This window comes from Ostrinia nubilalis, chromosome 17 (assembly GCF_963855985.1).
Source record: "Ostrinia nubilalis chromosome 17, ilOstNubi1.1, whole genome shotgun sequence".
Taxonomy (NCBI): Eukaryota; Metazoa; Arthropoda; class Insecta; order Lepidoptera; family Crambidae; genus Ostrinia; species Ostrinia nubilalis.
Window position 1 is genome coordinate 5014870 of NC_087104.1, and position 13987 is coordinate 5028856.

Sequence of the window (13987 nt, forward strand, 5' to 3'; positions counted from 1 at the left end):
AAAATCCGTTCTTAGTGAGCACCGTTCTAAAAGGAACCCCCAAATAGAGACTCCTAGCACTTGTAGTTTCTGAGATTTGGTGATGAGTGAGTGGAGTCAGTCAGTCAATCAGTGACGTTTCACTTTTATAGACCTAATATGTAGATTGATCCTAGAACAATCCCGATGAAACCATTAGGTATTCGTCTCTTCCAAGGCAACAGGATTTGTTATTTTTGTGTGATAATTTAAAATTTCAAATAGTTTTACTTTTATTTACTAAAAAATGATCGTCGTAGCAGACTATTCGGTCTTGTTTTTCAACACAAAGAGTCACGGGCTGCCCAATTTTGTCTTGCGATGTTTTTCTTCTTTTAATTTTGATTTTATCTTTAAAAATGCTTTTTTTGGTTGTTAATGCTGATTCGCTTTTAGTAGTATCACTTTTTGTTGATGTATATTCATAAACTGCTTCAACCTGTTTTGTTGTGTTTATGCTTGATATCTCTGAGGTGTTATCTATTATATTTATTGAATTGGAGTCATTACCGTTTATTACATCAGTAGTTATATTGTTTGATAATGTGAGAGTCGCTGTTGGTAATGATGAACTATATCTTTCTGTAGTAGTTGAATCACTTATATTTAAAGTTTCTTCTGTAGCTGTACTTGTTAGTGTTGAATTAGCTGTGTCTGTCAGATTGAAGGTCACATTTATATCTTTTGAAGAATTTGACAATAACAATGATTTTAATTTCATAGTAATTTGTTTAATCTTTTCAGTTGAAGTTGTCATTACAGATGCAGCACGCAATTTCTTGATTAACGGCATTTTTTCTAATGACGTTCTGGATGGATTTTGTTTCGCGTCTTCTCCACCATTAGCCAACGGTGGTGGACGTCGAATACCCTCGAAAGGACCAGTGACGTAGCCGCATTCAATCCTGTCACCTCTCATTCGACACCCATTTCCCATATCCACGATATTCTCTTTGTTTTTAATGTCGCCCGTATTTTTATTATAGCCACACAGAACTCTGTTATTTACAAGTTTGCAATTGTTTTCGTCGAAGTCATAGCCATGGCAGGGTCGTCCTGGTTCTTCCTCAGGGCTGTCAGAGCGCAGTCCGATGGCAGCAATAGGAACTGGTGGTGGTCGTTCAACCATGGGATTGCTGATATCTAGTGTAAGTGGATCAAACTGGACTGGACCCAGTTTAGGTTCACATTGTGATATTATCAATAGTTTTGTAAATATTATGAAGTTCTGAAAATATTTAATTTTTTAAGTACCTATAAGAAATTATATAATTTAATCTAACTTAGGTCATACCTACTTACCAGTACTCGTATAAACATTTTAATTTAAAAAGTCATTGGATGCATCGGCGGAAACTATATTATGTGAATTAATCTGTAAAATTAATTATTATTGAGTAGGGTTTACAAAACAGACTAGGGTTTAATAAAAACGTCACATAAAATCAAGTTTCTGGCGATTCTGGGTAATTAATGGCCATTATCTTTTAATGCGTCATATGATTAGAGCTAACGTAAATGAAACTCCAAAAAGTTTAAAATAATTTATGGCGCGAACTTTTTAAACCAGATCTTCTTGATAGACTGGCCACAAGGTCATGGTCGAGCATTATAAAATAAATCTCACGAGATGACGTTGTCTGTTATTTATCAGAACAGAAATTGTGTGGGAAAGTTAAAATGGATACAAATATTTACAATTGAAAATATAGAAACATTTCTTACTTGCAGATATACTTAACCATATGCAAAATGTAGTTGCTGGAGGAAATATAAAGTAACAATCTTCAATATGTCTAAAACCAGGAAACTAATAATATTATGTGTCGCACCAAGAAAAGTAAGTTCAAAGTTTAGCAATAAACACGACTGCTGAAAGTAATCCTAATAAAGATGTAAGACATACAATTGAAAACCAAAACTTCTGTATTGTACCTGGACTCGATCCATCTCACACAAAAATTGATATACAGTATTCATTCGTACATAATTTAAACAGTGATAAATAACCATATCGTCCTCAATATTCCTTCAATTTAGTTGAACCCAGAAGAGACCGTATAGCAATAAGAAAGAAAAAGAAAACTTGTAGCGAAAGATGCGGACCTAAAGCATGCATAAAGAAGATTTGCCGTTTTTTTTGTAGAAGAATTAAGAGGTGTGTCAAGAAGAAAGTCTTCGGAGTGCCAGACCCCAAACTCCACGAATATGAAGTCGTCGGAATTAATCTAGGCAGCATAAAAGATAAGATATTACCAAGTAAAGATCGTAGTAGAACATCGCTAGCTAATCAAAACAAGAAAATGACGAAGCTTTACCTCGAAGATTTAGACCTGATAAAAGGAATGAACGCAAGTGAACTGGGAAAGAAATTTTCTGTATCACCATCAAAAGCCAAAGTATTAGATAAATTGGTTGAAGATTATAAGAAAGGACGCCTTTCTGTTACTATGTTGCCAAACAAATCTAAGATAAGGACAAGGAAACTTAACAAAGAGAAACTCAATAAGATAATACAGGATTACGATGAAATTAAAAAGAACAGTAAAACTAGGTCATCGAAAATCATCGAAAAACTGAGAAGTATGGAGCCAGCGGAATTGAAAAAGAAATTTTCACTGACTAGTTCAAGACACAGAGTTTTAGAACGAATGGTGGATGATTATAAGAAAAATAAATTTTCCTTTTCAAATCTATCACACCATTCTAAATTCAGTTCAAGACGAATAAGCAAGGGGCAAATGAACCAAATGTTGACAAATTATGAGGCACAGAAGAAAAAGAGTTTGAAACTTCCGTTTTCATTGCCATCTAGACTGGGACCCTTAGAGCCTTTAATTGATGAATTAAAGAATACCAGAATGTCAATTTCCAGCATTACCAGAAAAGTCTTCAGAAAATGATTCATTTTATAACTTGCTTCTAATAATGTCAGTACAATAAAGTTTGTCGTTGTGCCTTATTATATTTAATTTAATGACTTCACTTCCTCCTAAGTACGTGTGTTACTAATATCAAAATATTATATTGTTTTATTCATAATTAGGCCAATTTTTCAGGCGGTTTAATAATATCTGACTGCGCAAGGTTCCTTGATCACTAATTATACTCACTCCTCGAGCTATTACTTGGGTGGGTCCGCGTGGCCGTTTGGTCTGAGTCACCCTCAGATCATAGAAGAGTCACCCGACTGAGATGTGATGATAAATATGCGAAATACGTTAAAACAATTGAAACATTTTTAAAGGTAAATAGCGAATCCTATTTACGGAAATAAGACTTTCAGTTTGCAACATACTATTCAAAGGTATGCATCGGCATTGCAAGGTTACATACTCGCGGTATTCACGAGCAACCACGCAGAACCTCGCAATGTTGGATATCCGATACACACGCCTTATGGTACCTTCATAGCAGTTTCTAAACCTGGCAATAAAACCTTTTCTAAAAGAAGGAAATCATGACATCAGCGTTTGACACTGACATGATTACATTACCGTTCCCCAAAAATTGTAAGTGAAAAATGAGTAAATATAGAAAAAAACATGGGATAGTTTTAAAAACCACTTGATATAACATATTTTCTGCGTATGAAAAATGTGTCTGACGTAAAATAAAAGCAATATGCCTAGAGCGATGTTTTTACCATGTGTATTGGAAGGAATAAAAGTAAGTTGTGTGTTAGTTTTTTAGAAACTTAATGATAGGTAATTTTTAAGTAAATTTGAGACGAGTATGATTGGGACATTATCGGATAATGTCGTATTTTCAATATCTCTAAGTTTTCAAGATTTGCAAGTAGAATCGCACTTTAGATCTATTAAAAGTGATTGCGTTTCCATCGAATATTCCTTTCATTCAGGACATCCAAGAAAGGATAGCAGAATAATTACGAAAATCCTAGATACTACTGGATGTTCCTGCCACGACATAGAATATCAAAATGCAGAAGCTTTACGAGAGCATTTCTAACAAATTCGATAACAATTATGCTGCAATGAAGTTTAGTGCAATATTGAGTCTATTTAAAAAAAAGCCAAAAAAGCCTCCTAGTGTTGTAACCTTTTATAGAAATAAGAAGCGATTGAGTAGATTATCAATTAAAGATTTGGATTTATTAGAAGGAAAAAACGTTGAAGATATAATAAAGAAGTACCCTTTGACGCCATCGAAGACAAAAGCTTTAGACAAAATGATTGTAGATTACAGAAAGGGTAATTTGTCTCTATCCGGGTCAACCACATCAAAATATAAGAAAAAGAAATTGAACAAAGAGAAACTTGAGAAACTCATAACAGATTACGAAGAGGCAAAAAAGAAGAGAAGAAATAGTTTGTCACTTAGAATTATAGATAAATTTAAAGAGCTGGATGTTGCTGAACTAAAAAAGAAATTTTCATTGACAAGTTCCAAGGGAAAGCTGTATAACCAAATGATTGAAGATTATAATGATAAAAAAGTGTCCTTATCAAGACTTTCAAACAAATCAAAGTTTGACCCAAAAAATATGAGCAAAGAGAAATTAAATAAAATTTTAAGAGATTATGAAAATAGAAAAATAAATACATCTACTTCTAAGCTAAATGACGCATTAAGGAAATTCTCAAAGATTTCAATTGATAATATCAAGAAATTATTCTAGATCAATTTTTACTACCTAAATTAGTTTTTTAATATTAAAATGATCGCTTTAAGTTGTTTTCGACGTAAGAGTATGATTAAAATAGTCAACCTAGTCACAACAACGTGCTTTGTGTCTAAGCGTTTCACACTGATTGTTTTTTGCAGGTAGTGAATCTCTCCATTCGTCAGATACTTCGCGTAAACGTTCGCCTCGGCCGGAGAGAAAGAAAAGTAACAGTGCGCAGAATTTAAAAAACGCCAATAAGTCACAGTCACAATCCCGTGCAGCAGTAAGACCTCTAAACATACCTGGTTTATTCCCATACAATATTCCTGGCCTGAAGCACAATAACGCACCCACAAAACAAAACAGTAATACGCATGTAAGAAAAAATAGCATCTTGGACTTAAAACAAAACATAAGCAAGGGAAAGGTGCCTGTTATAGAGACAGAGAGACGCAGAGATAAATCCCCTAAGCCAGAGGTACATAAAGAGGTCCATAAGAAATTAAAAAATCGGGGTGTTGTAACTCAAGAAGTGTACCCAGCAGTGGTCAGTGAAAAGAACAAGCAAACTTACGTAGATGCTGCAAAGGTCTGGAAAACTCCGCCTCCGACTCCTGTGTCTAAAGATTTGCCTGGCCCGAGCAATCAAAAAGTTAAAGACAAACCAAAAAAAGAAAAAAGAAGAAAGTCCTTAAAAATAGCAGTACGACGTCAGCTATGGAATTGGTCGAAACACGCTCTCAAGGATAATGAACATTGGGGAAAACTATTCAAAGATAATGCTATAGATGTTGATAAAATCAATATTGACAAAGTGGATTTAAGTCTCATAAATATGGATGGTTTGGGTATTCAAAATAAATTTGTAAGACGAACTGTGGAATGGTTACTGAAATAAAATAATGTTGTTCTATTAGCCATTGTTTTAATGTATAAATCCAGTCTTCGCCAGCTAGTAGATACTGTCTCCGATAGCAAATAAAAGAATCGGATGAAGTTGTACAATATGTCTGATAACTATGCCTCAAGTACTAATTCTATTCTATGATTGTATGAAATGTTGATGTCCAAATGTTCAGTCGTGCTGCGACAGATCACGAACGACGACATTGAAAATTTAGATTTTGATCTTTGTCTGGTTTTAATTATTGTTTTATCCTATTGATCCTACCACTTTTGCATGAATCATGGTCATGGCGGATCGCTTTGAGTACATTTTCTGTCTGACATGTATCAACCAAATTCTTATGTTTCGCACAATAATACTTACCTATTCATTATTACAAAATTATACTGTTGACTCTACATTCTTTCAATCAATCCCGAGTAGCAGGTAAGTAATCGAAACGCACTGTGATTTGTGATAAGAGACATGCTGAATAGCTATGTCGGATTTGTTATGGTTCGTTGCAGTAGTTGTTCGTTTCTTGATTATAAAGGATGTAAAGGATACTCGTAGATTTTGTTCTTAAGAGTTGCAATTTTTTCAGGTATACCTCAGACTTGTAAATTTAGTAACGACACGAAATTGTCAACCGCGAACTAACCACGAAAATCAGAATCAACCACAATCTCTTAGCCCAGGACTACCAGAAAATGACAACCTTAATGAGGCACCCAATGTGAGACCTAGAAATCGATGCTGTCCCTACGATTTTGACAGTACGTTATGTAAAGTTGTCGATGATAGAGTCCTTTGTGGATTTAACAGAAACGTAGGGAGGCCTGCGAGTAAAGATCATGAAGTTGAACTTGGCCAGAATTGCCGTTTGAAAGGGGGAAGATTGGAATGTGGTTATGTGAATGGGCCTTTTACAAATCCGCGCAGGCCTCCCCCGTGGTATAAGCCTGGATCCGAATCAGATGGTGACAATGATGTTGATTTCAATCCGTCAGGAAATGACAATGATGTTGACTTCAATCCTCCGGGAAATGACAGTCCTGAAGTGACTGATGAAGAGAGCAAACAAAAATTGAAGCACAAAATAGTGACGCCTGCACCCCATCGAGGGGTGACCAGGTGTGTAGAAATAGGGGAACGTATCGTATGTCGGGATATGTAAAATGACGGCGTTGTTACTATCTATTTGGGTCATTCTACGATAGGGTAGGTGAAACGAAAAAAAAAGTAAAATCCACTTTTTTAATTATTTATGGTATCAAAAATATTTGTCTAACATAAAGAATCTTATAAAAAATAACGACAGAGATCAAACTTAATTATTCAATTTTAAAATGAACTTTTTTTAAATAATGTGATAGACAGAAGTGACCTTAAAATCGACAAATGTGACACTTTGTGTTATAGGTCCTAAGAATTATAAAAATTAAAACAAAATCAAGCCGTAATATTATAGCCTTTAACGTTAAAAACTAGTTCTCAGTCTCAAATAATTCAAGGTAATCAAAAGTTTAGAATTAAAAAAATAAGAAACGATGTCGTCAGAAAATAAATCATTTCTGTCGACGATTAAAAAAATAGCCTCATCACTAGACGATGACATTAAATGAATGCGTTTTTGTTTTGCGGAATTAGGAAGATCGTCAAATACTTCAAACTGAGTCTCAGAAATGTTTTATATAAATAAAAAAAATGTTGCATGCAATACTTCATGCATGGCAATATTAACAGAGCGATCAAAACAAATACGTTTCGTTCTACCGATTTTGTAATAAAATTTATAAAAAAGTAAAAATATAGCACAAAAAAAATCACGAACTACTGTTTTTTTATTTTGAAATCACTAATGTTTCATGTTATAAAAAGTAATTGCATTTGCAATTCTCATTGCTAACAATCATGTTTTTATTGAATAATTTTCAAAGAACGAAACGCTCTTGATAGTATTGACCAAATATCGAGCCCTAAAGTCGTAATAATATGCATAACTGGCAGAAAAAAGCTAAACAATAATGTTTCTGTCTGATAGCGCTATTTTAAAATTCTTTAATAATTTAGACGGAAGCATGGATAATTGTAGTGCCACGATGTCACAGACAGATACGTACATATCACACACACAATAAAACACCCTTCTGTTTGAGTCAGGAATTGAAAACAATATTAAAAGCATGAATATATCATTTCTGTCGACAAAACTATAGACAAGTGTGACATAGACAGAAATGACAATTTGAAGTAATTTGAAAATTGTGGTTTTAATTTTGCAGTTAGATTGTAAATAATCTAGGCACAGTAAATAATTCCACATTTGAACAAGGGCATGTGATAAAAACATCTCCAATAAGTAACATATTTTAATTATGTGTCTTTTAGAAGTGACACTTCAACTTTGAGATGATGTAGAACCACTCTTAAAATATAATAAACTGGTGCAATATTCTCTTTGCAGAAAAAAAGGTCTCTATACAATAACAAGTGGGTTGAGGTGTTGTCATAAAATATAAATTAATGTTCCCACCATTAAATTTTCTTCATCTTTTGGTAGAAACTTCAACAGTCGACAGGTGTGTCAAAAATCTTATAACAGTTGTAGAATCGTCGGTAATTTCTTATTTTCAGATCGAAATTTATTGATATTTAATAGATATAGTCTTGAGTATGTCTGATTTACTTATCACGAATTGTTATCCCATTTTAATGAACGGGTTTTTTTTTGCAGGTATGCAAACATGAAAAGCCGTGTTCATAACAGTCGACAGAGCGTGATATGTCACATACTGTCGGCAGAAAAAATCTAATAAAACAAATGTCTTTTATGTTTCTTCACATATTTTTTGAAGCTACTAAGTATACTTTTGCTTATAGAAGTTCATAACTAAACGAAGACAAATTATTTTACAAGTAATTTCACCTGAACAAAAAACGGCCTCTTCGTAGAATGACCCATTTAATAAAATAAAAACAACTTTTTCTAGTGGAGCCGGTCCTGTGTCCTGTGTCCCATGAAGATGTAAGCTATGTTATTGAGGCAAGCATCAAAATTAAATTAATAGCTACTTATTGAATTTGCTTTTAATCATCGTTTTAACCTTTTACATCTTGTTTTCTAAACTAACTAAATTTTAATTTGTATTTTAGTCTAACTCTTCGGTTTTATCGAACACAAAAACCCTAGGTGTCGAACTTTGCAGCTACTTTTGAAATAGGAGTTCGTACGTACAGAAATGTTTTTTAATGTCTAACATTTTATTCCTTTATGATGAACCATTTAGATATTTGGTTCCAATGCTATGTTCTATGCACTACTTAGACAACGTGCTCCTTTCTCATTTTGTGAAAAAAGTACTCATACCAAGATTGTTTTATTTAATTAAAGTTATTGCTAAGAATAAGTTACAATAAATAACAATAAATACTTAACATCTTAATACATAGGGTTCAGTCGTTTGTATGTAGGTACGTGGTAATAAGTGTAAGGGCTCGTAACATACGACGTGGCGTTTCACGTAGGTACCATGTTTATGTGTACGAGCCCTATACTTCTGAAGAAAATTAATCCTCTGACAAATAGTCCATTCCCGAATATTGACTGCTAAACAAGTTGTTTCCATCTTCGTTGTACATGGTGAAGATGTTCTTCATGGCTTTTGTGTCCTTGTCATCTTTTGGGAACACTTCGTCTAAGAAGTCGGTGATTATCTCGGACATGCTTCGCATTTTATTCTTCCCTCCGAACATGAAACCAATGATGTCCTCCAAAAAGTTGGCATCACATGATGCCATCAGTGACAGCAGCACAACAACCAGGAGAGTGCTTCGGATGACGCTCATTGTTCTGGAAAATAGAATATTGGACGTTTAATTAATTGCTTAAAACAAGAGAACACTTGGGTAGGTAGGTACTATTGGACTTGGAAACATGATCGAGTTATATTTTTGAATCGAATTTCACATTGCATGAATCTACATTACAAAAAACGTCTCTAGAATACGTCAGAGGAGGAGAAGAAGGATCGAAAAACAGCTACTAACATTAATTATAAATTCTATTTTTTTTACTATGTGCCAAAAAACTTTAACGAAGAGTTTTTTCTGCCGTAAGTAGGTATTGGTAATAATAAAAGTTACACCATAGTAAAAGTCTGGTTTAAATTGTCATTTAGTAACTATGGAAATGTAATTTTAATCCACTTTTCGTCCCAGGTTTTTTATTAATAAGGGGGGTATGGTATAAATGTAGCTATAATATGAGTAGTGAGTACGTACTTAATGATCATTATATTTCCGTTGTAAATTAACTCAATTGATGTCAACTCCAGCTTGTAATTTATCTGCGATATTATGATTGAGATATCATTTGCATAATTTACAATAGGTAGGTAGGTATAATACATTAAACTATGTCATGTTCACCTAAAAACCAAAACTTTCTTTTGGAATTACGTATTCGCTAGTAAATATTTATCCAAGAGAACTGGCTTTGTTTGTTCTTTTTTGCTAATGTGAGAAAATGTGTCAGTAAAAGTAAAAACTACTATATTTCCGGATTACAATTTAGGTAATGTAATTATAGGCAAATAATAAATCTAACTCTAATCGTTCTTTGTTCAGTTGTCATTTGATAAAAATCTTTGTCTAAACCAGTATGTAAATTAACTGTCCGAAAAATAACGAACAAACCATTAATAAAGCGTGGGTATTCTAGTGTCATCTATTATAATATTCTGTGGTGTCAGTGGGTCATTTGACCATAATGGTTTGGTGACTCTCAAATCAGACATAGCTCGCAGAGCTGATGACCGTTGGGATGGAAAAGCTCTCGAGTGGTGACCAGACCACGATCCCGAAGGCGTACAGACGGCCAGGCCACTAGGTGGACCGATGATCTGGTGAAGGTCGCGGGAAGTACTTGGCAGCACAGGACCGATCGTTATGGAAATCCTTGGAGGAGACCTTTGTCCAGCAGTGGACGTAATATGGTTGAAACGAACTACCTATTCCTGTCGTTCATGCTGCCATTTCGCTTTTGCCATTTGTTTTTAATTAGGCGTAAAAAAAAAACGGAAAAATCCTTCGGACAGTCAGAGTTCTTTCGCACAGATATTAAGCTTCTACACCTATACTAAACTAATAGTAGATTTGAGATATACTTTATGAGTCTATGTTAGGTTAATAGGTACTTATTTAGAAAGAAACGATCGCGTTTTCTAATATTTTCTAGTCTACATATCGTGAATGCATAATAAAAGCTGCGATATTTTCTTATAATGCACCTATTATTATCGAGCGACTACATACTTTCGCGTTTAGAATATTATGGTTATGGTATTTTAAATTAGGTACAAGTAAGTATATAGTAACTTTTCCCCCACGAGTTTGAGTGTTTAAGCATATATTAGGGTGTATTAAGGTGAGTATTTACTTGTAACAGAACAACGAGCCGCTCTATGATGTTCTACTCGTAGTGTTCACCCTTTAAAGGATCACGAACCAAACGTCGCACTTTTGTTAGAATATGACACTACATAGGAATGCTCTAGTGACTAGAGTAGTCTAGTCTATACTCACCTGCAGGTCACACATAGTGTGATATCACTGACCCAGTTGTCAACGAGGCATGGTGTATCAATTAGTGATACCGTCATCAGTAACGACGTTGCGTGACGATTTAATTGTAGGATAAGTTTTATAACGTTTAGTTGTCTAATTAAAGCATTTAAAAAGTTAGCGTGATTGTAAAATGAGACAAGGTTTTCTCTACATTTTTATTTTCACAGAAAGTCTATCGCAAACCAATGATCGACATGAGAATGTCACTTGGCATCTGTAGCTACGAGTCTATCTACAAACAATTTTAATATTATTTCAGTAAATAGCTGAGGTAAATAGGTACATAACACAAATAGGTCATATTACGAATGTCTGAGATGATTATTTGTGATTTTATCATCATCATTTCAGCCACAGGACGTCCGCTGCTGAATATTCCTTAATGACTTCCAGATAAGCAGGGGTGGTAGCGGCCTGCATCCAGCATTTAATTTTCGTAGTGTGCAAAGTTTCAGTGTCGTTTCAGAATAGATTCATATGCTGTACTCGTTAAGCTTTCCCTAAGAATCAGTATTTCCTAAGAAAAATAAATATTGGAAATGTACCTACTTGCACCATTTCTTGCCCTGAAATTTTTACAACTAACCAAAATAAGCATACCTACTTGGCGTCGCTGGCAAACATTGTAATAATATTTTTTTACTAAAACTTACCTTAATATTATCTGTTGGTAATTCTCACATATCCCACATATCAACGCACTATTTTTTATTCATTTCACTACCACTGTCGAGAGAGAAAAAAAACTGTCATTGCGTCAGGCCCGGAGTGCGTCAAGCCTCGACTGTCGCATGGTCACATGCGTTTAGCGGAACGCAAGTCGCAACCACTTTCTTTCTTGCTAAAGAGATGCAAAACCAGCACTTATGGATTAAGCATTAAGATTGCGGCTTTTATAAAATACGGAAGAGGGTGGTCAGCTTCAGTTACGTAATTTAAATTTTTGGAGACTTGATGCTGCGGTTAAAATTTTCTTGAAACGTAATTGAACACGCTACGATTACCTGTATTATGAAACCTTTATGAATGATAGGTGTGTTTTCTTTTATGTTGTTGTTAATCTTGTTCTCATAAAGGTAGCAGGAAGGCGCTGGATGCAGGCCGCTACCTACCGCGCAATCTGGCATTCAATAGGGAGAAGCCTATGTTCAGCTGTGGACGTCCTGTGGCTGAAATGATGATGATGATAATCGTGTTATGTTATTTATTGATATTCTTCAAGTGTTAAGTGCTATTCAAATTATTTGCGTATTTGGTTTTTCCGGTTTTTTTAGAAACCACAACATGACTCATACATACTTTTCGTCTTTAATCAAAACAACTTTTTTTGTCATTAAAAGCATTCATGGCACCTTACAATGGTGGATTGCGCAATTCACCCCTTTCAAGTTTCTTTGATTAAATAAAGTTTGTCCTTTTCTAAAGTATTTTTTTAAACTAATTGAACTCTACAACAAAATTAATTTATTTTAAAAAAATTGAGTAAGAAAATCAAAGTTTACTTAATTTCACATTTAAGATGTAATTTACCTAATTCAATCTTATTTTGCATTTTACTAAACTATCTTGAGTCGTTAATGAGAAGTTAAGCGTCGTTAGCGAGTTCAAAAGAACATAATCGGGGCAAGGAATAAATTCAATGCCAGCTCTGCACTAGTTAATAAGTAATTAATTAAGATACCTACGATATTCTGACACAAAACTGTAAAATGAATTACCTACCTACTTAATTTCCCTAACTAGTTTTCCAGAAACAAGTACTTAGTTTTTGGATATAATCTCTCGATTGGTTGGTTTTTGGACGCGAAAGGGTTTGAGAAAAAAAGCCTTTTTATTTTTTGGTATTCCAAGACACTTAACAAGTTAGAATATTATTTACTAGCTTTTGCCCGCGGCTTCACCCACGTATATGTTATTCTGGGTTATAAACAATAATACTGTAAAGTTTCATCAAAATCCGTTCAGTAGTGTTTGCGTGAAAGAGTAACAAACATCCAGACATCCATACAAACTTTCGCATTTATAATATTAGTAGGATTTCTGTAAAAAAATGCCAAAACATTACTTAGTTATTCATCAGACAATCGTCGTCATCAATTGGGACTGAGTCATAATGCGTAACGATTTAGGTTCAACGTACAGACAACAGCACGATAATGTAAACATTGTGACATCTTATTCAGTTGTAATAGGTTCTATATTGCAACAAAAATGGATAACATACAACCATAAAAAAAGATTCGATAGTAAAATCCAAAAGATCCGGCCGAACCTGTTTAAGGAAGCCAGCGAAATGAAAACGAGCCTCATCTATATGATAGTTCCACATATCGATTTATCAATTTTTAAAGACAGGTGAAAGTGAAACAGCAATATCTTAAAACAATGAGCGGCTTATTACAAAATGTTAAACGACCGTTCAACGTTAAACAACCGTTGAACACTTGTTTAAATTGTCATTTAGTATAGAAATGCCATTTTAAACCAATATGCAACGTGTGTTTAACTTTTTTTGTAATAAGGCTCTGAGACTTGAGTTTGAGATTCTCCTGTGCTTGAATTTAAAATCAATTTGAATGATTGTGTTCGAGCATATCTCTCTAGTAATATAAAATTCTCGTGTCAGTGTTTGTAACAAAACTCCTCCGAAACGACTTAACCGTGCGTGTAGACTAGTATTATATTCGCTATGGTGTAGGTTTAATAATTAAATCTGAAAGTGAACTATTTTTCATACCCCTAGGTGATAAGGGTTTTTCACGCGTACGAAGTCGCGGGCACAGCTAGTTTCTTATAAGGATTGCTACCTATTTAAAACAGGCTCG

At 34.2% G+C, this 13987-nt stretch overlaps 2 long non-coding RNA genes across 2 annotated transcripts; both read left to right on the top strand.

Annotated features, from left to right (window-relative positions):
* The first annotated feature begins 1576 nt into the window (after window positions 1–1576).
* On the top strand, window positions 1577–2983 carry LOC135079889 (uncharacterized). The gene is made up of 2 exons (XR_010258914.1): window positions 1577–1858; window positions 2059–2983. It is a non-coding gene; the product is annotated as an uncharacterized LOC135079889 (long non-coding RNA).
* A 512-nt stretch (window positions 2984–3495) lies between these two features.
* LOC135079888 (uncharacterized) lies at window positions 3496–8617 on the top strand. Its single transcript, XR_010258913.1, has 3 exons — window positions 3496–3687; window positions 4807–6668; window positions 8528–8617. It is a non-coding gene; the product is annotated as an uncharacterized LOC135079888 (long non-coding RNA).
* Window positions 8618–13987: the final 5370 nt, after the last annotated feature.